The 9399-nt window shown below is 44.1% G+C and overlaps 1 protein-coding gene across 2 annotated transcripts in view; it reads right to left on the bottom strand.

The window, feature by feature from the left end:
* Nucleotides 1-8151, bottom strand: part of ZNF527 (zinc finger protein 527) — a 33373-nt gene extending 25222 nt beyond the window's left edge. The window contains exons 1-3 of one of the 2 annotated variants that reach the window (XM_060398525.1): nucleotides 7925-8151; nucleotides 7541-7629; nucleotides 2-709 (exon numbers count right to left, since the gene is read on the bottom strand). The gene's annotated coding sequence lies outside the window, so the exon portion shown is untranslated. Of the gene's footprint in view, nucleotide 1; nucleotides 710-7540 lie in introns of both variants that reach the window. The other variant, XM_060398526.1, reaches the window with a different exon arrangement.
* Nucleotides 8152-9399: the final 1248 nt, after the last annotated feature.

Below are 9399 nucleotides of genomic sequence, written 5' to 3'. Positions count from 1 at the left end.
CCTGGACACAGACCCAGTGAACGTTGCCTCTCCTCTATCCAGGGCTTTTCCCCTTGTTCCAGCTGACAAATGAGTTCCAGTTTGGAAAACAGAATGTCTGCTCATAAGGAAAGAAAACAAAGAGATTTCTGGTTATGCATTTAAGGGGGCCATTCTAGAACCCAGCCAAAATGGCAGGGTGGGGTGGAAAGAACCAAGAGGGTGGGACAAAGGGCCCATGAATAGTGAACTCGCAGCAGTCGAAGGGTTGAGTTCTAAAAGGAAACTCCAATCAGAGAAAGAGCCTATCAATCATTACTAAATGAAAAATCTGCTAGGTTTGGGGCAAGATAAAATTTTAAAAAAGAAAAAAAGCCCCTGACTTGGGAAAGAGACCTGAAAATGCAGAGTGGCATACACAATATGAATAAATCTATCTGTTTTCAACTCTACTGAATCCAGATGTACCGTGAGGACAAAGGTAAATTATTCTTTTTAAGCTCAACCCTAAGACAAAGCTGCATTGTGAGTAGCCTTTCTTCATGATGTATAGAAAATATTCTGAAAGCCAGATTTTAAGTGCTAAGGGAAAGCCATTCTTACCTAGTGAGACCAAGTGGTTGTAAGTCTCCAGCATCACCTCCGTGTGCAGGGTCCTCTGAGCAGGGCTCAACAATTTCCACTCCTCCTGGGTGAAGCCAACAGCCACATCTCGGAATGCCACGAATGCCTTTTAATACAAAACACACCCCTGTTCATCCAGGAGTCCACCCAGTCCACACTGCAGGATGAGGGGACAAAAAGCATCTCTGAGGAGGTGGGGAAGATTTCTAGACTTTACTATGTGCTGCGCTAAGTTGCTTCAGTCATGTCCAACTCTTTGTGACCCTATGGAGAGTAGCCCATCAGGCCCCTCTGTCCATTGGATTTTACTATGGATGATGAATAAAGGGTAACAGAATACACCAGTCCCAAATATGCCACTTTGGCATAAAACAATTATTTTGAGCTGAAGGCAATTAATAAGCAGACAGAAGAAAAGCTCTCTGTGCTTTCCCATTTGCCTAAAAGCACAACATTAATTTGTAAAGGTGTCCCTTTTCCCAATTTTATGAAGGACAGAAATTAATCATCAGAGACAACTCTAGACCCTTATCAGCCCACAGACCCCACCAGAGGAATCTACATAGCAAACATTTACTAACTGGCCCTTTTCTTCCATTAGTTCCCCCATATATTTATTATACCTTCCCACGATTGCTGCTCTAGAAATTCAAAGTCCTTTTCCTTTGTCTTGTCACATCTCTAAAAAGTTATTGTTATTTTGTTAAGATGCTATATAAGCTCAAGTCCTAACCATCCCTTCTGAGTTACCCATCACTGAGTACTCCCATGTGTATACATGATGCACATATTAATAAACTTCTGATTGTTTTTCTCACAAAAATGTCTTTTGTCTAATTTATACCCAATGAAAAAAAGAATTTTTCTCCTCCCCTACATGTCCTTGGTGCCAAGAATTCAGAGACCATTATTCTCCCATCTCTACCCAGCCAGCATCATTGTACACCTATCACTGTCAGCATGCTAGGCTTGCTGCTACAGGGGATAAAAGCAAAACAGAAGTTCTTTCACACTGGGAGTTTTGAATGTAGGCAGGAAGAGGAGGAGGACATCATACACAAAGAATTAAAGTAAAAATATAATCTTCTTGCTGACTTTGAAGAATGTGAGAGACTATTTGGTCTATGCATTAACGTTCTACATGAAGCAGCTCAGCCTCTAGGGCAAGGGTGAATGACCCAGCACTATGTATACTCCATGGCAGGGCTCAGTCCTTCCCCCCACCGCCTCACTTTGCCACTTGCTCTCCCCAAGCCTGAGGAATGGAAGTACTGGGTTGGCCAAAAAGTTTGTTGAAGTTTTTTTGGAACATCTTACAGGAAGTTATGGTTTTTCCAGTAGTCATGTATAGATGTGAGAGATGGACCATAAAGAAGGCTGAGCACCAAAGAATTGACGCTTTTGAATTGTGGTGCTGGAGAAGACTTTTTTTTGTTGTTGTTGTTAAATTTTTATTTATTTATTTATTTATAGCTGCACTGGGTCTTCATTGCTGCACACAGGGTTTCTCTACTTGCGGCGAGTGGGGGCTATTTTTTGCAGTACACAGGTTTCTCATTGAGGTGGCTTCTCTTGCTGCAGAGCACAGGCTCTAGACACTCAAGACTTCTGTAGCTGCAGTGCTCAGGCATGTGGAATCTTCCCAGACTAGGGATCAAACCTATATCCCCTGCATTGGCAGGCAGATTCTTAAGCCACTGGACCACCAGGGAGGTCCTGGAAAAGATTCTTGAGAGTCCCTTGGACAGCAAGCAGATCAAACCAGTCAATCCTAAAGGAAATCAACCCTGAATATTCACTGGAAGGACTGATGCTGAAGCTGAAGCACTGATACTTTGGCCTCTGATCCAAAGAGCTGACTCATTGCAAAAGATCCTGATCCTGGGAAAGATTGAGGGCAGGAGGAAAAGGGACGACAGAGGATGAGATGGTTGGATGGCATCATCAACACAATAGACATGAGTTTAAGCAAACTCTGGGATATAGTGAAGGACAGAGAAGCCTGGTGTGCTGCATGCAGTCCACGGGGTTGCAAACTGAGTGACTGAACAACTGATTGTAGTATCAAGTGCCCCCAGCATGGTCCCACTGCAAATCAATAAAATCAGACTCTTTAGGGATATGACTTTTATACTTTTAAGAGCTCCTAAGAATAGTCATGGTTGTGAATCACCATGTCAGACGAATCTCAAGAGAGAGAGGTCACTGTAGGATAGAGAGATCAGAGACAGTGTCATGAGAGGGCAATATGATCTTAAAGGACAGGCAGGATTTCCTGGATCAAGGAGACAGATTTAGAGAGCAACAGATTCAGTCTTCCCAATTCTCACTCACTTTCAGGCATAAAGTCATTAGATGATAAAGGATAGAGTCATCTGAATGACTTGAAAGTTATTTTTCTCTTTTTTTCCAGCCAAGTGCCTAAAAAGTGAATTTATCTAAATTAAAGATGTATATGATGTATATGTATAGTCCACTTTGCTGTCAATAAACATGCTTTCAGAATGAATAATTAGAACATGATGTCAGAAACAGAATACATTTGAAGTGACGACTGCCCTGAATATCTAAGACACTGTTATGACACACCAAAGGAAGTATTCTGAACAGAAAACTGATATAACTTTAATGTTCACGGGGAATGAGGATTACAGATACAATGAGTAACAAAGGAACATATCAACATGGGGAAACAAATTGGGACATTATGGTGAACACTCACACGAGAGAAGAAAAAGATCTATACTAGCAGGTCTATCCTGAGAATGTAACACTGCACAGCATAACAAAAACAAAAAAAGTGCAACATGTAAAGCAAAACGTGATGTGAAAAGGGAATCTCAAACAAAGAAGAGACAACTGATAAGATCAAATGTTTTAGAACAGATGGGGTTAGAAAGCTCCAACTGCCATGAGTGGTCACTGCTTTAAAACATTTATTTCTCTTCACCTTGTCATATTTTTGAGGATAAATACCAATCTATAAAAGGATTTCATGCACAGAGTTGATCACAGAAGCATTATCTGCAACAGTTAAACACTGGGAACAAGTTAAATGTTTCCCTCAATTGGGAAACAGTCAATAGGATCATTCATTCAAAGCACTATTACAGAGATCACTTTCAGTGGGATAAATTCTGGCTGTTCCTTCACCTATTAGAAAATGGGTCTGCAGTTTTCCCTGGAGGTCCAGTGGTTAAGGATCCACCTCCCAATCCAAGGGACACAGGTTCGATTCCTGCTCCGGGAAGATCCCACATGCCGAGTGGCAACTAAGCCCATGCACCACAACTCCAAAGCCTATGCACCCTAGAGCCTGTGCTCTGCAACGAGAAGCTACTGTAATGAGCCCATATATCGCAAGAAAGAGCAGCCCTGCTCACTGCAAGCAGAGAAAGTTCTCACAGTAACGAAGAACCAGTGCAGCCAAAAATAAATAAACCTTAAAAAAAGAAAGAAAGAAAATGGGTCTGAGTAGATACACCGTCAGTAGCTTTAAAACAATAGGATCTTGTCATTAAGATTTGTCAAAATGTATATATGTAGGGATGTGTGTGTGCATGTATGCTCAGTCATTCAGTCCCATCCAACTCTTTGCAATTCCATGGACTGTATCTTGCCAGGCTCTTCTGTCCATGGAATTTTCCAGGCAAGAATACTGGAGTGGGTTGCCATTTTCTCCTCCAGGAGATCTTCCCAACCCAGGAAATGAACCCATGTCTCCTGTCTTCTGCGTTGGCAGGTGGATTCTTTTATCACTGTGCCACCTGGGAAGCTCCATCGGTGGGTATGTGTAAAATTAAACCAAATCCCAACATAAAAAAATCTAAAAATAAAACGGAAGACTCATAGAAGTGCAGGCTGTATTTTACCTGTCATTGAATGTAGTCTATCTAGTTTCTGTAAACAGTATACATTCAGCAAATTTGTTCAACAGAATCAACTGAGAAAATGCTAAGAATTAGTAACATCATGTGCCTACCAATCCAACTCATTTGTTACAACGTCTAATTTATCCTCTCAGGTGGTGATAATTAACATCCTACTGTGGATTTTCTTAAGTTGTTTTGTGGAATTCAGATGTCATGTATGTTAGAATACCTGGAATTCCTCCCAACCCCCCTGATATGCCCCAAATAACATATCAAAACAAACAACAGAAACTCCCTTGTGACTTAGTTCCTTCAAATTAATTTATTTAAGGTTATGCACCAAACATATCATGTGTGCCAGGTACTCCTTTAGGAACAGAGGTTTCATCCTAAACCACTTATCCATTCAAATGCTTGTGCACTTTGATCAAGTTTTCATAATGCTTTTTTTTAAGTCTTCAGTTCAGTTCAGTTCAGTCGCTCAGTCATGTCCAACTCTTTGCGACCCCATGAATCACAGCACACCAGGCCTCCCTGTCCATCACCAACTCCCAGAGTTCACGCAGACTCACGTTCATCGAGTCAGTGATGCCATCCAGCCATCTCATCCTCTGTCGTCCCCTTCTTCTCCTGCCCCTAATCCCTCCCAGCATCAAAGCCTTTTCCAATGAGTCAACTCTTTGCATGAGGTGGCCAAAGTACTGGAGTTCCAGCTTTAGCATCATTCCTTCCAAAAGAAATCCCAGGGCTGATCTCCTTCAGAATGGACTATTGGATCTCCTTGCAGTCCAAGGGACTCTCAAGAGTCTTCTCCAACACCACAGTTCAAAAGCATCAATTCTTCTTCAGAGTCCAACTCTCATATCCATACATGACTACTGGAAAAACCATAGCCTTGACTAGATGGACCTTAGTCGGCAAAGTAATGTCTCTGCTTTTCAATATGCTATCTAGGTTGGTCATTACTTTTCTTCCAAGGAGTAAGCCTCTTTTAATTTCATGGCTGCAGTCACCATCTGCAGTGATTTTGGAGCCAAAAAAAAATAAAAGTCTGACACTGTTTCCACTGTTTCTCCATCTATTTCCCATGGAGTGATGGGACCGGATGCCATGATCTTCGTTTTCTGAATGTTGAGCTTTAAGTCAACTTCTTCACTCTCCTCTTTTACTTTCATCAAGAGGCTTTTAGCTCCTCTTCACTTTCTGCCATAAGGGTGGTGTCATCTGCATATCTGAGGTTATTGATATTTCTCCCAGCAAGCTTGATTCCAGCTTGTGTTTCTTCCAGTCCAGCGTTTCTCATGATGTACTCTGCATAGAAGTTAAATAAGCAGGGTGACAATATATAGCCTTGATGTACTCCTTTTCCTATTTGGAACCAGTCTGTTGTTCCATGTCCAGTTCTAACTGTTGCTTCCTGGCCTGCATACAGATTTCTCAAGAGGCAGGTTAGGTGGTCTGGTATTCCCATGTCTTTCAGAATTTTCCACAGTTTATTGTGATCCACACAGTCAAAGGGTTTGGCATAGTCAATAAAGCAGAAATGGATGTTTTTCTGGAACTCTCTTGCTTTTTCTATGATCCAGCGGATGTTGGCAATTTGATCTCTGGTTCCTCTGCCTTTTCTAAAACCAGCTTGAACATCAGGAAGTTCACAGGAAAAGGAAAAAGTCAGCTCATACAAATTTCTGGCTTTTCCCAGAAAAATCAGAATGCCTTCCTATTAACATTATGAGTGGTGAAGAAAGTACACATAAAAGATTCAATGTTACCTTTGGAAATGCCCCCAGATTTTTTACACATTCTTGGTACTGACACTTTTCAAATGAATAAACTATTTTAAAAATGAGAAACACAGAACTCTCAAAGTTGTTCTGAGAATGCCTAGGAAATTGTAAATCTTTACTACAGAGACCAAGCTTAAGAATAAATCAAGACAGTGAAGGCAGATCTGAAGAAAACCAAGTTAGTGCATATCAAAAATGATAGTAAACCAGTGTGGCAACTGTGTTGGTGCTCAATAAGTGTTAGTCACATTCACTTAAGTCTAAGTCATCACAGTCACCATTCTCTGGGGTTAGACAGTTTCCCCTTCAGTTCCTATATGCCTATATCTCTGATTTCCTACATCAAATTCCTTCTCAACATCTTTCAAAACCCATCTACTCAAAGTCTACACTCCTCAGCCGGGCACTCAACCTGGCCACCCAGACTCAAAGGTGGAAAATGAAAATCCTTCAGGGGCCAAGTAGGTAATGAATATGAGAGAGACAGGCAAAATGTTAGCTGTCAACAGTTTCAACTTTTGTATGGAAGATACTACCGAAAGTACAAACAGACTCTGCAGGACCTGTCCAAATGATGGAGACACCATTCAGCTCAAATTCCCCTACACCAGAATACAATGCAGTTTATTTTCAGAGAGGCAAGCAATCCAGAATTTTTAGCGAAATCTCCCTACTGCCAGATGCTGAAAATGCTCACAAATGTTAAACTCAGGTCAGACCATAGCAAACTCCTCTCTCTTCCAAGTATGGGTGGCTAGTCTGTATTTTCATCAGTACATATTTTAGTATCAACCTAAAATACAATCTTCCCACATTGTGTTAAGGGCAGTGTGCTTAGTGGCCCAGCCTTAGACTAACCAGCCCTTCCCACTGGTATGTCTTCACCAACCCTTCAATTTAACAGATTCTCAGGGGTTGTTCAGACAGCCCTACTCCTAGAAGTCCTCCTTAGCCACTTCAGGCCACAGGCTACTATGTCGTCCCTGCCTTTCATCCTTATCACTGCACAATTAAGCCTGGACGTCCCTGTGTGTGTGGTTTTGTTTTTTTTTTTGTAACACCCCCTGTGAGCTGTTCACAATTAACTTAATTAGAAAATGACTGAAGCATGGATGGGGCAGAAAGAAATGTTGAGGGACTCCATGTATTAATAAGCCACCCCTCCAGGACCCAGAAAGTGAGCTTTGCCCAGCTACCAATAAAGCAGCCTCCAAAGCAAGAAAAGGGAACGTATTCATTCTCTCGACAGCCAAGATGTAACTTTACACATATTCTCACCTCTTTTTTGGCTTTCAGGAGCTCCGTGGTCATTTTCCTGGATCTCCTGAGTGCTCTCTCTAAAGAAGGGCAAATCTCAGAAGGCTAATCTGAGGATGTGAAGAGAAATGAGAGCACGTCTAGTTGGAAAAGCCTTCCCACGTGCAGGCTGGGTCTGCTCCCGAGGCTCACTACTGAGGGCTGGGAGTGTCACAGAAATCACCAGCACAAACCCATTCCCATCCAGCGCCCTGGAGAAAGGGCCGAGGGTGACCGAGCCTCTCAAGTTCAGCCCCAAGCTCTGGCCAGAGAGTGAAAACCATGTCCCCCAGCAGCAGAGTAAGGGTTTGTCTCTATCCCTGTGGGTTGGAATGAAAGGAAAATGGATGGTCTTGAGGTGCCTACATGAGAGCTTCCGAGTTCAGACGCAGCCTGTGCCCTCGTGAGTAAAACAGTGACAAGCAGAGGAACGTCCTGAATGGACGTGGCCGTGACTGTAGGTCACTGAATGGACGTGGCCGTGACTGTAGGGCACTCACGGAACTCGGGGTGCACGCTGCCAATCCTGCGGATGAAGCTCGGGAACCACGAGCAGAGGTGTGGGAAATACCCGAATGGCTACCAACAAACCTAATGGGCGGGATCCACCAACCGGAACTGTTCCTGCTTCGTCAGTCCCACACGCTAAGGGGCGAGCGGAAGGGACGGCGGAAGTGGCCGCGGAGGGTTCCCGGGAGTGTAATCTTGGGATAGAGAAGAGGCGAAGGTTGCTCCCACGTAAGGTGCCGCGGCCGTTTGCGCCTCTTCTTACACAGCCAATGTTAGGAGCCCATTGTTAAGGTGCCTGGACTGCGGGGTTCACAAGTTCCTCCACTGAGGGTCAGTGAGATCTACACACCGGCTGGGACACGCCCGAGGATTCTAGCAAAGACGGTCCTGCAGCCGGGTGGCCGCAGTGTGCACGCTGACCTTTCAGCGATGTGGGGGATCCAGGTTCCCCTACTCAAGCCTCTGCCGGTGTCCGCTTCCGGGAGCTGAAACCAGGGGCGTCACGGGCTGGGCCTGAGGGGAGTGGGTGTAGGAGCGGCTCGGAGTAAAGTACTTGGGGGATAGGGCTGCGGGGTGATACTCCATTGGGACTCCCGGACAGGAGCGACACCGGCTTTGCGGCCCCGACGGTGGGAGGGTGCGCCGCTATAGACAGGGCTGTTTTTGGAGACAGCAGGATTGGTTTGGGCCAGCTCACAGAATGGCAGTGGGAGTGGCTCTGGTCTGGTGTGCCCGAGATTTTGAGAAGTGGAGAGTCTGAATTTGGGCAAAGAGCTCGATCCAGAAATCCCTGGGACAGATACTGCTCGGAGGAAACTTCCCGAGCTGGTGGTGGTGGTGGTGGTGGTGATGGTGAGGGCGTGAGGGGTGAAGAGGAGGCATAGTTTGACAGTTTTGTTTATCATAGTTGGGGCGGGGGGGTGCGGGGCGGGTGAATTTTGTTTATCATCATTTTTAAGATAACACAGTAAAATATTTGTCTTGTTTACTGACTGGTTTTGGTGCTTCCTTAAATTCTGTACTCAAAATTCCCACATTAAGGAAAGGCATAAATAGATCGGACGCTCAGTGAACTTCATTGGCACCTACTGGCCTGTAGTTTGGAGCAGAGGTGAGGGCTTGACTTCTGGGCTTTAAGTAGCCCAGTCCTTTAGGACACACTCCAGAACAGCGAGTCTTAGGAATTTAGGGTTACTCTGCTCTACCCTTCTTACCCTAAGTTGTTGAATTGTGAGTGACCTTTACTTTCCTGACTTCCTTAACATCCACAATTTCCTAATAACCATTCCACTCAAAGTACCACCCTAAAGGGACTTCCTAGACCTCATGGT

Source organism: Ovis aries, chromosome 14, assembly GCF_016772045.2.
Source record: "Ovis aries strain OAR_USU_Benz2616 breed Rambouillet chromosome 14, ARS-UI_Ramb_v3.0, whole genome shotgun sequence".
In the NCBI taxonomy this organism is placed as follows: domain Eukaryota; kingdom Metazoa; phylum Chordata; class Mammalia; order Artiodactyla; family Bovidae; genus Ovis; species Ovis aries.
The sequence above is the reverse complement of the archived record's forward strand: the minus strand, read 5'-3'. Positions and strand labels throughout refer to the sequence as shown.